Source organism: Camelus bactrianus, chromosome X (assembly GCF_048773025.1).
Source record: "Camelus bactrianus isolate YW-2024 breed Bactrian camel chromosome X, ASM4877302v1, whole genome shotgun sequence".
NCBI lineage: Eukaryota > Metazoa > Chordata > Mammalia > Artiodactyla > Camelidae > Camelus > Camelus bactrianus.
Genome location: NC_133575.1, coordinates 78,492,218 through 78,507,873, shown reverse-complemented (window position 1 = coordinate 78,507,873; position 15,656 = coordinate 78,492,218).

Sequence of the window (15,656 nt, the reverse complement as noted above, 5' to 3'; positions counted from 1 at the left end):
TTTTTGTTTTTGTTTTTTCTGTAGAGATCCTTTATTTGAGTTGAGAAACACATTTGATGCAAAATTGGCCTTTTTCTCAAAATTTAACTTTTTAATAATAGTAATATCTTCATGTTTCTCTATGAATATTTAACTCTTTATTTGACTATTTTATGCATACTTTAAGTTACTTAACCTTAATGTAAATTCCATGAGCTCTGCAAAGTAGAAATTACATCAGGCTTATGAGATTCATCTAAAGACATGTAGCTAGTTACAGAAAGAACTGTACCAGAATGCAGCTAAACCTCCTATAGGTTCTTAAGTATGTTGTTAAAAAGACACATCATTAAGTGGAGAGATGGGAAAACTAACTGTTAAGATTTCAGTTTATCCTGTATTTATTTTTAGGTTTAATACACTTACAATAAAATTGCCAATAAGCCTTTTTTTAATGTGACAGAATTACCCTAAAATTTATTGTGAGTAGTTGAAAGGCAAGAACACCAAAGAACTTATTGGAAAAAAAAAGAGTAATGGAGAAGGCCATCAGTCATTACAGTTTATTTAAAACATCAATAATTCAAACAGCATGATACCAGTGTAAGAATAACCAGATCAATGAAACAAAATAGATAACATAAAACAAGCCTTAGAACTCATAAGGAGTATGTGGTAAAAGTGAAATCATAAATTATTGGAAATAGAAAGATGAATTCAAAAAATCCTGCTGGGATAATTGATTATGTTTTGGAAAAATAAAAGTAAAACACTTATCTTGTTACTCTACCAAATAAGCTCTGGGAGAATGAAAGAGATAATTAAAACATAGTCAAACCAGAGAAACAGAAATGTAAAAATATACACCTGTCACTAGTAATACCTATCAATGATACCTACGTCAGGTAGTGTGAAAAGGATCAAATATATTTATACAGATAAGCATTTAATTATTGGCACAACACTATGAAATGGTTAATCAGTGGCAAGACCAGAATTTGAATTCAGGCAGATCTGATTCCAAGTCCCACTATATTCTACTGTTACAAGTATCTAATTTGGAGAGATCATTGTAAAGTCAGATGTAATTGAGAACAAGATAAATCTTACTATATAGACATGAGTCTTATAAGGGGAAAGATTTGGGAGCATGGAACCTCTATAAAATATGGTGTTTATCATTTGGATTTTTCTGTAAACTTTTCACATCACAAACTGAATCTTATGTGCCGTGTTGTGAGGCGTGGGGTGGTGGTGGTGGGGATTCATTGTAAGTGAGGAAAAAAACATAAAAGAATAGCTTTACTAAACAATTTGAAAAATGTTGGATCATTCACATGCAGGAGAAGTCTAATATTTACATGAGAGGAAAGCATTGATTCCATTTCTACAATGAACATAGGGTGATTGAGGAATATTGAGGAATCCAAAGAACGTGCACCATTATGGTATGAAGTAGTGGGACTGAGCAGATGCGACAAATAATGCTGAAAGAGAGAGCAGTGACCACAGTGAGATGGTGGTCTTGAGTGACTCTTCTCTGGACATAAGGAAAATCATTGGTGTATATCACTGGGAGGTAGAGGACTGAACAGAGAGAACATGAAAAATGCAATCAATCCTTAACAAGGTTTATTCATAAGCATGTATACAATATTCCTGGGAACTTTTAGAAAATTTTAATACTGGACCATTTAACAAGAGGTCTGGAAATCTTGCATTAACAAGTCTAGGAAAAAGTGTATAGACAATCCGCTCCTTGGCAATAGGAATTTTAGCTAAATACCCTGTACTACTTTCAATTTTGAACTTGAAATGTAAGATTCCTAGTGCTTGGCTCAACTGAAAGGGCAAGAAAAATCCTGACAGACTGCTTCCATCAGTATGCACACACAAATCACTGCTTATCCTACAAACAGTGCTTTCTCTGCCATGACGAACTCTAACATCTGATCGAAAAATCCCAGGTTGTTAATCTCGTGATAATCCTACGGCAGCTGTATCGCAGTCTCTCAGAAAAAAAGTCTATTTCTAAGCAAATCAAGTTTGATTTGAGTTGAATTATGGGATGTATAGAGAATTGTTTTACCCTTGTTGCTAATTGTGTTTTTCACATAGGAAAATAATCATGGATCAGTCAATCAGTAACCCCTTCATTCCTTAAAGATGCATATTTCTGTTGATGGATTGGCCAATACAAAATTTTCAGCATTTCAAATGGTTAATCATCCCAGGAAATTTCAGATTGATTATGTTCCTTACATAGACTAATCTGTTAAGGAGTTTGATTAAAAAAAATGATTAAAAAACTCCCAGTGCTATCATTCTGCTGGATTTGTTTTTAAGTTGAGGCTTTAAAATAATTAAATAGTACTTGATGAATTGGAAATCTCTTCCAGTAATTGCAGAGATGGTTTGCTTCTTCATGTTCTGCAAGGCTTTTAACATTGTCTTTATACATACCAAAGCCAGCTTAAGGAATACACACACACACACACACACACACACACACACACACACTCACACACCATTGATCATTCCAACATGGATATAGAAGATTCTATTTGTTCTGCTGGCTACCCTTTTGCTCCCTAGGAATTTCTGTTCTCCCCAAATGATATTTAAAAATTAAACAAAGGAGAGAGTTTGCTGGAGACAAGTACTTGTGCAAGGAATAAGAATTTTGATGTTTAAGGCTTTGGGGAGGAGCCTGTAAAAATGTTAAAAAGAGCACCAAACACAGCTCTCAAATCCCTTTATGCCAATCCTCACACAGCTCTTAATCCAGGCATCATTCTAATGCCTGTTACTAGCTCTTAAAGCCAATGGTGAAAAAGAGGGTATGGGGGAAGGGATAGCTGGACAAATTTAGGACTAGACTTTCTCATCCTTATTCATACACAAATTATCAATTTAAAATTACATAAGTATTTGGGTGAGTTTTGTTTTGTGGTCTGTTTTGTTTGTTGCTTTGATTTCTTTTTATTTTTGCTTTGATAATCTTTTCAAATATCGTCAGTGTTTTCATCCTGTCAGACGGACTAGAAACTGAATGTACAGACACTCAAGCAGGGAGCTTAGACCAATGAAAATGTCCAGATCAGTGTTTTATTAGAGGTACAAACAACAGACCTGGCTACCAGGAAACCAGGAAACTAGGTTCTGATCCTGCTTTGCCATGGGTCTCTTTGTACTGATATTTCCTCATTTGCAAAATGGACAAAATAATGTTGGCCATATCATCATTGATATTGTGAGGATGAACTGAAATGAAGGGTGTGGAAGTATTTCGAAACTTACAAAACCTAAAAAAAACCCAAAAGGGTTGCCATCCTAAGAAAGAAACAAAAGAGGACAAAGAGTCAAAGGTCTTGACATTTTTCTCACTACCAATGAGTTTAACAAAGCATAAAGCAAGGAAATAAAAGCATTGTTATATTTTATAAATGAAATTATGAAATTGTTCTATCAGCAAAAAGTACACACACACATGCACACACAAACACAGAGGATTTATTTACTTTTCCTAGAAATGTTGTCTCTCAACAATGTGTCAACTAGGAGACTTTGGATACAGCTAGCTTTACCATAGAGAGAATACAGAACACACTCTTGGAGGTACTTTTATTACGTTTGATGTCATAGTCAAGCCTTTCTGTATTTTTCTAGTTACACCTCCGATTACTGATTCTTTTTCAAACACCGTGTAGTGAATGAGCTGTTTCCAGAAGCCTTTGGTTTTTCCCTTAAATCTTTAAAGCCTCATGTTTTGAAAAAGTTGCACACATATGGCTAATCAAGCCAATCATCCTTAGACACAGAAAAATCCTTTTCATAATGTTTCATATTTTCTCTTTGATATTTCATTCTTTTGATATTTCCAATGCAGTTCTCATTGGCATTGTTTAAACAATATACTTGTTTTTCTTAAAGTATACACACATGGCTCAGCTCAAAATTCAAGGCAGCAGCATAAATGATGGGTAGAGTGTAGATTCTGGAGACATAGAGATTCAGGGTTCTTACCCTAATTCTACCACATATTAGCTGTATGACCTTGGGCAAATTATTTAACTTCTCTGAACTTCAGGTGGTAGTAATACCTTCCTCACAGGGCTGATGAGATTCTTAAAAGATAAATATATTAAATTTCCACTGCAAGGTCTGGCATCTAGAAGGTAACTGATAAATGTTACTACTAGGATAATAACTGTAGATTTGAGTAAACAATGAGCATGTTCAATTGCTTGGCAGATATCATTGATAAATTACCAGTACACTTGGACTTGAAATTTTTAGTGCCTATTGCTTATATACCTTCATGTGTACCTCTTTGTAAGTTCAATGACTACTAGTTTTTCACCCTTAAAGTTCAGTTCAGCAGAAATTTATTGAACACTCACTGAGTGCCAGTCACTGTGTTAAGCACTGGGGAGTTGAAGATGAATAAGGCAGGGACCTTTCATGGGAGGAACGCTTTAGGATCCAGAAGTGAAGAAACTCATTTTATCTATCTTAGTACTGAGGAAAAGGGAAAAATATTGATGATTATCAGCTGAATTATGTGTTTACATTTTGATAAATGGCATCTAAGATTGTCCTTTATTTGTTAAAGTGTAGAAAAATGGAAAAAAAATTCACTCTTTTTGCTTTTCATTAATCTGCTTCTGTGTGTGCAGATAATGAACATCAGAGAAACAAGGCATCCACCAACATTATATTATAAATTCTCTCAGTATTTCTTCTGGGTTTTTATTGCTTTTTTACATGTCTTGACATTTTCATGTGAGTAAAATATGGCCCCACAAGCTGTTCTCAGTCAGGTCTACAAAGGGAAAAGTCATTCAATAAACATAAAAAAATAAGGTAAAAGAAAGTGCTGGAAGCCAATCCACAGATGATATAGGTTTGAGTGTTCTTTTTTTTTTTTTTTCACTTTGATTAAAACTGCATGCAATAGTGCATTTGAGGAATATTATTTTGTTGTTGTTATTGCCCCGAAAATATAGAGTTAGACCAGTTAGAGTAACCACAGGTTACCCAGCTGCCTTGGATGAATAGAAAAAACTCTAAAGGATAAAAATCTTTGTCTAGGTATACAATAGCTGATCAGATCATAAAAGTATTCTGTTAGATTCATGTTCTTGATGGAAGGAGTTCAAATCCTTAGACAGAACACAGGGGTTGGTTGTACGAGACCTCTGGGCATTATCCCAACCCCAGAGTTCTGGGCTATAAGTGTAGGGCTGCTCCCGGTTTCTTCTAATCCAGATCCTCATGACTTCAACTTCAGATTACCTTCGGTCCCCAAAGGATCCTGGTGTAGTGCAGAGACTAAGAAGTCAGACTTGGAAGCTAGATAATGTGAATCTTGGCTTTTGCCTCTTACTATCTGTGAAGTTGGAAAAAGTACTTAACTTCTCTGTCTCAGTTTTCCCACCTGATTAAGAATACCTGCTTCATAAGATCATCGTGACTTTTAAAAAATTAACAGATGTCATATGCTTAGACTTATACCTTGCATGTAAGAAGTGTTGATTGCTCTTATCAGTAGCCTGACTTGTTTAATTGAAAATGCTGTCTGGATTTTTGGTGAATTTTTTTTAAAAATCCATTTTAATTAGTCAATGATTAGGAAGATATTGGGTATTCACCCTGTGATCAGCACTATGATTGATGCTGAAAAAGAGAAAAGTATAAAGACTCTTGATTCTGATGTAGCCCCTAATTTTTGAAATTGAGGAGCAATGAGATGCTCCACATTTTAGAAATGGTTTTAAAAGATTAGCTTTGTTTTTCTCTCTTTCTCCCTTTTACTATTATTTAACTTTAAGGAAGTCACATCACAGCATGGCTTTGTTCCTGTTTCTCTCTCTCTCTGTCTCTCTCTGTCTCTGTCTCTCTGTCTCTCTCCCCCTCTGTGTCTCTTAGGTACAGTTCAGTAAGATTTCTAGTCTGATGAGAATTCCAGTGTCTTCACCAGTCTCTTGCACTGAATAAGGTGCAAAATCCTTCAAACAGCTTTCTCTGTAGATATATGTCCATTCATATGGATGACTTTTTCTAATTCTGCCCTATGTATGAAGGCCTTCTTATGCAGATGTTAACCACTAAGTATAAAAAAAATTTATTTAAAAAATAAAAAATAAATTAAAAAAATTTTAAGTTTCTTTTGTATATAGCACAGGGAACTATGATCAATATCTTGTAATAACCTTTAATGGAAAAAAATGTGAAAATGTTTATATGTGTGTATATGCGGGACTGGGACATTGTGCTGTACACCAAAAATTGACATATTGTAACTGACTGTACTTCAATTAAAAAAAAAAATGCAGCACAAACAGGTTAAGTAGTAGAAATTTCTGTACCACAAGTCATATTCTGTTGCATTTTCTTTTCCTTAGTTTTGGGAAATGCAGTTGTTTTTGCTTTAATTCCCTATTTTGGGGAATCTTCCTCCTACGTTCCCCAGAGTGGTTACCTTCAATGACCCTCATCTCAAAATGCTGTCAAGAATTTGATGTGTTCACATATTTGGAGAATAATCAGCCTCTGAGCTAGTTCACATTTTATACCTGTTGTATCCTGATGAAATTGATTTGCCTCTCAATGTAGATGTTCAAATTCTTTCTTTGATCTTTCAAGGCATATGCAAGAATCTTTCTTATTTTATCTCTGCTTGAATTGATGAATGCCATGACCTGTCCTTAAATTCTGACTTAGAATAAGGACTATTTTAGTTGGCATTGAAATCAAAATTTGTTCCAAAGATGAAGTGGGCCAATGGGATTCAGTGAGAGCACTCCTCAGTATATTCTCCCACTGCATATGAAATAACCACTTGCCTCACTTGTGACAAGGAAGGATATGACATTTGTAAGGTTGTGGAGAGAAAGGATTTCCTCTTTGTCTTGTTTCCGTGAACAAAATCAGTTCATGGTCTACAGGAAAAAATTAAAACTCTACCTTTTTCCTACAGTCAGACAGAAATATCTGACCTGAATATAATAAATGCCCATCTGAAAGCACTTAATAGTAATAAATTATTTTCTCAGTGTCTTTGTTATTGTCAGTACCATTTCCGATAAACAACATTTACTTCCAGAATATTTGAATTCTTATGTGTTGTAAACAGAGAAGTGTGACATGGTTTCTTTCCCATGGGAATCTTCCTGAGAGCTCATTTGAGCTGTGACCTGCTTAAGCTGCCAGGAAGTATTAGTATTTTTGTAGGATCTTTAAAATGGAGATCCAGAGTGAAGGACAATGCATCAGAATGAGACCTTTTTACTCTACAGCAAACGAAAAATACCAGAAAGTATATTTTCTTTCGTAGAGAAGTGTTTCACAACTTTCACCCTTTATCAGACATTCTTAATAGGGAAACCTTATCTGTGAAATTACTTTTCCTTCTCAGTAAAAATTATTCTATGCAAATTGTGTGACTTGGATCCTAGAATTCTGGCTGGCAGCAGCTAGATTTAAAGTCTGTGACAGTATCGAGGCAAGTATGAAATCCCTCTGAAGATACGGGATTGATGCAATTCTAGGTGAATAAAGTCATAAGTATAGAAATATAGTACAGTAGTTTGGGTACATTTGTAAATGGGATTTTCTGTAAGTCCAAGAATAGTCTTTTAAATAGTAATCTGATGTTATTTTTTAAAAAGGAAGGGATTGGGGAAAGGAATAACTGTTTTGGGGATAAAGTCTTTTATTTGTTGGATTCTTTTGACTTCCAGAACTGCTTAAGGACAAAGAATCACCTAAGCATGTTATCATAAGAAACAAATGTGGTTCAGTTGTGATAATAACCACAAACATTTTGCATTTTCAAGGCATTCAATTCCTGAATGTGTCCTGTTTGTTTTCTGGTCTTTTTCTTCTGTGGAAAGCATAGTGTCCCCTGCATTTACAATGCCTCATTGCTTAGCTAATTTCTCATCCTCTAATCGCCCCAATTTAAATATCACTTCCTTCAAGAAGCCTTCCAAGGTACATCAAATTAAGTTTATGTGTTCTGCAGCTTTCATAGTACCTTTGACTTTTATAGTTTAGCATATATCACATTGTATTGTACTTAACTTCTTCTCACATCTTGCTCCTTGACTAAGTATAAGCTTCCTCCACTATAAAAAGGTAACTGTTTTTTATTGAATTTATACTCTAGGCCAGGCAGTATTCTAAGCACTTTACATATTTTATAGTTTTTACTCCTCCACACAATGATAACTTTTATCAATCTGTTTTATAGATGAGCAAACTGAGGCATATAAAGATTAAATATCTTGCTCAAGGTTACACAGCTTATGAGTAGTAGAGATAGACTTTGAATAGACACCAGAGTGTAGCCTTTTAGCCATTACTTTATGCTGTCTCCTTAAGGTCAGGGGCCATGTCTGGCTGCTTTCCTGTTATAATCTTAGAGACCAAAACAGTGCCCGGTAGAGAAAAGTTTCACAATAGTAAGTATACACAAACACATCTGTGGAATGAATCAGTGCATTCACAAAGAAAAGCACCAGTTGTTAGGCAGACAGCATATGCAGTTGCAGGAATATAGCTGGTTCTTGACTGAAACCCTCTTGAAATTAAAATGAATACATTTAGTTATTAGATTCTAATATTAGCCCTGATACTTGCCCCACTCACATCTACAAATCAATATTGTCTTTCCAGAAAACTCTTCGTGTTTTGTTTTTTTCAATTTAATCAAGTCACAAAGAGAAACAATGCATACAACATGGATCTTTAGATAGAGGAAAGTGGGATCAGAAGTTTCAACCTTAGTAAGGGCTGGGCCAGATAAGAGGACAATGGTAGGCATACCTCAGCTGATGTTTGCTTTGACTGATAGGGACTTGAATTTGCATGAAGATTTCTATATCAAAAAGCAGAAAAACAAATGAGCATACAACTTTTAGCCTACAGTTTCCCAACAATCTGCAATTCCATCTGACACAAGCTTATTTTTAGGTAGACCCGGTTGATGGGTATGTGCATACTCACACACACACGTATTTGTTTAAAATAAGTACACTGCACTTATGAACATAACTCTTGGAAAATATCAAAAGTTAAATGTTGGGTTTGACATTTTCTATAGGCTTAAAAAAAAAGCCCTGGTTGCTTCATGAATCCTGGTTAAATTGGGTCTGCATGAGTTATTGCCAGTTTCAGTCCATGGCAACATTATGTGGTATCTTAGACGGAGCCTGATCATGCCCCAGAGAGACAAGTTTGTCTAGTGGAATATGTCACTGGGCGACATCCAGAGGAGAGATCAGAGGATCGTTTTCTTCACTCAAAAATTGCCTGGTGTACTTTAAACAAAGCCATCAGTAATGCTGATATGTCAACATAATTTAATTTATGATCTTATAAGCTATTGCCCTGAAATCATTAAGTAGTCTAAAAAAAACACTAGAAATGATCAGTGTATCTTACAAAGGTCCTGAGACTTGTGTGACCTTATGAATACAAGTTATGGACAAAAAGAATTTTCTGCAAAGAGGTCCTAGAAACAGTGTCCAGTTACTCTTAAACCTCAGACTGAAATTGGCATCCATATTAAGGAAAGAACAGAAGTAATTTCTCATATTAGAAATTGTAGGAAAGACTGGTTATGTTTTGTTGCTTCTCTGTTAGGTTTTCTTACTCAGGGAGGTTGCTATGGTTTAAAACTGGCTGTCCTTAGAAAGTCAATACTGATGTGTCATGATGTAGTACATAGTCATATATTAAGATATAAAAATGTTTCTTTCTACTCTGACCACTGTTTACACGTGTGTGTGTGTGTGTGTGTATGACTTAATTAATCCAGGTATATAATTTTGTACAGTTGTTATTAAACTCACTTAACCTGTGGAAACAGCAAATTAGCCTATCCATTGAAGCAACAAATATACGTGAGAATCAAGTGGCAGTCATTTACAGGTTATTTCAAGAATGTCCATAAAACATTTCATTTTTTTTAAATATCCCAATCTATTCTTTTCTTATATCTGCAAGCCTATTCCACCTTCCAAAAGAGTTATCAACTAAGACAATACATTTGAACAACTCCTTTCCTTTTGCCCTCCCCTCACAATTTTAATGGGTTTGGGGAATGATAGAACCAGGTGTTTCTCTTCTATATAAACAAGGGCTATGCCAGATATCCACTGTAGATTTCAGGTACTACTTTCATTTTTAGATTTTAAAAATGTAATTGAAAAATATGCATACAGAATATGAAACATATTTGGGTTTTCTTTCAAGTAAATGTCACTTAATTTTTTTCAGCTTTATTGAGATATAATTTACATTTGGCATTGTGTAAGCTTAAGGTGTACAGCCTCTTAATACATTTATATATTGCAAAATGATTGCCACCATAATTTTAGATAACACCTCTTTCCCATCACACAATTACCATTTCTGTTTTGTGGTGAGAACTTTTAAGATCTACTCTCTTAGCAACTTTCAGGTATATAATACAGTATTAATATAATCACCATGCTGGACATTAGATCCCTAGAACTTATTTGTCTTATAACTGACAGTTTGTACCCTTTTACCAACATTTCCCCATTTCCCCACCTCCTAGCCTCTGGTAACCCTCAGATATTACATAAAAATCATTAAAGTCACCTAGTAAGGAAAAGCAATGAATCTGAGACACATGCATATGAGAAGCTCACGATCACTGGGTTCTGTTCACCATGTGTAGTTTGGGAAAGAGTTTATACTTGCAGATTTTGTAGGATAATGAATGAAAAATACAAAATTTTCTTCTGCAATGTTATGATTCTAAAGCCTGTAAACTTGAGAGTTATAGGTTAATGTCCTTTGTCCTTCTAAGGAGCATTGAAATGATTCAAAAGTAAAGTCTTCTTGTATTCTGTGTTTTACAGCAGGTAGTTAATAAAACCTACATACTTTAAGTTTTGCGTATTACTCAAGTTACATTATACACTGGATACATATATTTAATTTACTATAATTTTATACTAAATAATAATATCAACAGCAAAAATGATGGAAACCGTAGACTAAATGTTTCTTTTCCATTTTATCACAAGTTGAAAGCTAAAAGTCGAACTGTGTTTTAATCCCTCAGCACTTTAACCCAATTCCTTACAGACTGGAATCTCACATTTCTGCTACAAGTGATGTTAGATGCCAATCAAGTTAAGTGCCACTATGTCACTATACAGGATGTCAGAACAACCCATGTGAGAGTACCAAGGGAACAGAAGAAACTACCTTTTAAGAGGTTTTCAGATATGCTGCTATATTTCTTTATAACAATTCGATAGTGTTTGATTGATATGGTAGTTTTTACCGTGCTATAAATGGACTTAACAGACATAAGAAGAAGCTATGTCCTCTGGTGTATATCAGAAAAAAAAAATTAACAGTAAACATATTTGAATAGAGATAATTAGAGGAACCAGTGGGAAAAATAATAAACAGTTCAGAGTAATAAGATTATTTTATTCTCTGAGAGGAAACTCTTTGGAAGATTAGAGGGGACTGGGAAGGTATAAAAGTCAAAGCTACTTTTTAATTATGTAAGGTAGGCATGAATAACCTTGTAGGTAACCAAACTAATATTTCATATTAATGGTAGAAGAACTACAGAATATGATATAGCTATATGCTGATGAGTAAATTTCTGGATAAAGAGATCTTAGAGGATTAATTAATAAATTCATTAGACATTGCCTCTATATAAGGTATCTATAAGATACAGAAATTTATCTGACTGATTTAGGCAAGAGTATATCACTTAGTTATAAGGAAATGAAAGCTCTAACTAATAATTGCACTTGGACAGCACTGCATTGACCATAAACAGAAACAAATCAAGGAGGCCTTCATGAACTAAACTTAAGTTCTCTTAAACAGATTTCTCCCCCAACTTCCTACATAATTGTGAGATCTGGACACTGTGAAATTTCCTTGATGTGTTCTATAAACCATAATAAACAATATATATAATGCCAATTAGGTCCTAGATCATAAGCACTCTAATACATAACTTAGGTTTTTACATACAGCTCAACTCAAATGTGTTTAATTGCTCAGAGCAAATGGCAACTGAACATACAGAAAAATAGTTTTAGTGAACTGAAGAGGGGGTAATTGAGAGCAGAAGGACCAGAAGCAACACTTAAATCACTCAGTGAAATACATCCTTGATCAATAAGCTATAACTGAAACTGGCTGAAGCTCCACTACAATTACGGATCAGCCTTTCTATAATTCTGAGATTGCTCTTTTTGAGCAAAGCCCAAGTATGCATCCAAAAAGCAAAGATGATACTGCCCTATTTTTTGTAACAGCTGATAGAACTGCTAACTAGGCACACAGTGTAAATTGTGCCAATTGTGCCAAACACGAGGCCTTAGATTCAAGCTCAGTTGTGAAAAGTGTAAGTACCTCGTTGTTTTTCTGGGCACCATATATTGGTGGTAAATCCTGTCAATAGTTTCTTCTTCAAAGAAAAAGAATGGTGCAAGGGGGAGTTACTACCTTTTAAAATAACCCTTATGACCTACAGTATCCACAGAAACAAAACAACAAAATTTTTGCTTTATAGAGGGAAGAAATATAAAACTTGTGGGGAGTGTATGGGGATGGGGGAGAGTCATCGTCTCTGCAGTTATTCAGCTGATGATTTATCTCATCCTTGACTGTTTCTGATAGGTTCCCTTCTAATTTCAGCCCAGACTAAGCTTTGGACCAACCTAACGATATTTCTAATCCATACAACAGCAATAAAGCCAGTTTAATTCTTCCTACAAGGTCCTAGAGTGTCTAGGATCACCAGATTCACACCAGGCTTAATATAAAGTGAACTTTCTCTTTTAAGGGAGACCCAAAACTAATTTACTTCTTCCAGATTTCAGCATCAGTTCAAGTGTCAGGCTAATAGATGTGGTTTCTCTCAGTTAAAACCTAATTTTGGCTTACTTCTTTCCAGTCTCCCTTTCCACTCTAAAGATATTTTAAAATCATTTCTGTAATTATACAGTATAAACATACACATTTACATTATTTTCCCCATTTAATACTATATTTCCACACATGTTTCTAAGTCTTCAGAAACATGCTTTCCAATGGCTGCACAATATTTCATTCAGGGGATGACATCATAGATTACGAAACAATTCATCTATCAGTTGCTCCCAGTTTTTCACTATTATACAACTGCACTCTGATGATTATCATCGCGTATAAAATGGATTAGGTTTAGGATGATTTCTGAAGCATTGTGTCTTAGAGGTGAACCGATCGAGTCATAGAAATACTGTTTTTAAGATGCCTGATACTTATTTTCAAATTGCTTTCCCAAAGTGTTTTACCAAATTCACTTCCACTAACCATATATACGGAAGTCTGTTCCCCATACCTTTGCAAGCATTGAGCATTTTCACTGTTTTAAATAATTGCTAATTTGCTAAGAGAAGAATTGCATTTCATTGTTTTAATGTACACATTTTATGTTACTCGTGAGCTCACATATTTTCCCATAGATTTGTTGACAGACTCCTTGTAAATTGCTATTAGGTTCAAACTTTTCTAGAAATCCCCAAGCGGTATCTCATATATGCTCATGTTTACTAGTTGCTATCTTTTATGACAAAATGGACTTAACAAATATCTATATTTGTTGCATTTATTAATACTGATTTGCTCTGAGGCAGGCAGACTTTCAGAAGCAGAACAGTTTACTTTTTCTAACCAAAAGCACTGATACTAAACGTGTGTTTGAAAACCACTTGGGAAATTTGAGCTGAAAATTTCAGTAAGGAAAGACGGTCTAGGTAAGAAAGAGGCCCTTTAGAATAGTTTAATCTTTATGATTGTCTCCTCAAAAGCAATCTGGGGAAAGCATGTATGTGAGTGACTACAAAGGGAAGCAGGGGAAAAAAAAGAGTGAATAATTTAATTATAATTTTAACTGCTACCAATATTAAGTCAGTGGTGTAGATAAAGCCTGAGCTTTTTATTTTACCCCAATTATTTCACAGCTTTCAAGGTTCTTTTCATTTGTATTATTGGCCTTATATTATTCAAATTCATCACCTGGTATTTATTCACTTTCCACAATCGCTGTCATTTGCTATTTAGACTCTCTTCTTGTCTGAGTCACCTAGGTGTCAGTGATAAGTACTAGAGAAATAGAGAGAGAGAAAACAGCAGGGTGAGGGACTGTTAAGACACTTAATTGACTGTTTGACATGTATTCCAGACATGTGACAGGTAATAATTAAGACTGCTTAATTGGTTTCTGAATATTAGAATGAGGAACAGTAGCAAAACTGAATAGGACTAATGAAAGACTGAATTACTATAATCAAAACATTCTCATCTTTTCTCCAGGTAAAAGACTTTCACATACAATATGGGTACTGCCTTTCTCATTGAATTGCCACAGTGATTATAACCAAAGTTCTGGTTTAATTCTTATAACTAAAGAATGTTAGGAAAGCATTTAAGAGATTAAAGCTGGAATTTATCACATAAAGGAAAGATTGTATTATGAGGAAAACACGGTATTTTAGGTATATTGCTGTGGATATTTAATAATTACATGTGAGGGTTAACATCCTTGAGATAAAACCAGAAATATATAAAAATAAACAAATCCAGAACGCATACTCTTGTGTTTTATTTATCTTTTCTGATATTATGAACAGGTTTCATTAGGACAAAGACCTCCCCTCCCCCAATTGACTCATTATCTGTTCAATCTGACATTATAACAGAAACACTTTGAGGTTCTATTAAATTAGGCTATATACACTTTGTGTGGCCAAGTCTATGGTTTATTTATCTCTGAAGCTCCAGATTCTATTACTTATATAGTATGTTTAGCAAATATCTGTACAGTGGAATTTTTAACAGCTATCAGAACAAACCAGCAAATTTCCTAGTATCTTTTCTTTCTCTCTCTCTCTCTTTTTTTTTTTTTTTTTTTTACCCCTGTTGCCTAATTGTGACTCTGTGTGTGTGTGTGTGTGTGCAGTTTCCCTCTTCAGGACCAAACAGCTGGGCTTCCCCCACTATCAAAAGCCAGCATCTGCCAAACCCAAGTTTGGGAGATTGCAGAATAGATGGAATTCTCAGGGGTGCTTTGTCCCAGAGAATGTGGAATTTGAAAGCAAAAGCAGATGGAGTCCAAGAAAAAGACAGCTTGATGATGATGATTTTAATGATTAAATGGAAATCGAAGAAGGGGCCATAGAAGGATGGAGCAAACTGGAAAGCTGTCACAGGGTCACACAAGGAGAGGAGAGGAGAGTTTCAGAAAGTTTCAGTGAACCAGCCTAGCTTTCCTTAAGCAATAAGCCATAGGCAAGAACCCGAATGCTCTAAGAGCCCTGAAGCTCGAGGACAATAGATGTGTGTACTGCCCTGATTAGTGATGGCAGGAGACACAGATGGCTGGTTAACCCGTTAGGTAGTCAGGGAGGGGAGCCACCAGGGAATATGTGGCAGCTTCATGTAGCCAGACCGGAACAGGTGGCAGACAGCTTGAGCTGCGTTCTTTGTGTTTCGTTTCTGACCTTATTTAAAATAACAGTAGTAAAACGCCTATTAGGCCTTAGTTTTACTTTTTTGTTTTCCTTTTCATCCCACATTGGTGAATGGAAGGGCAACGTCAGGAAGCTCAGTCTCAA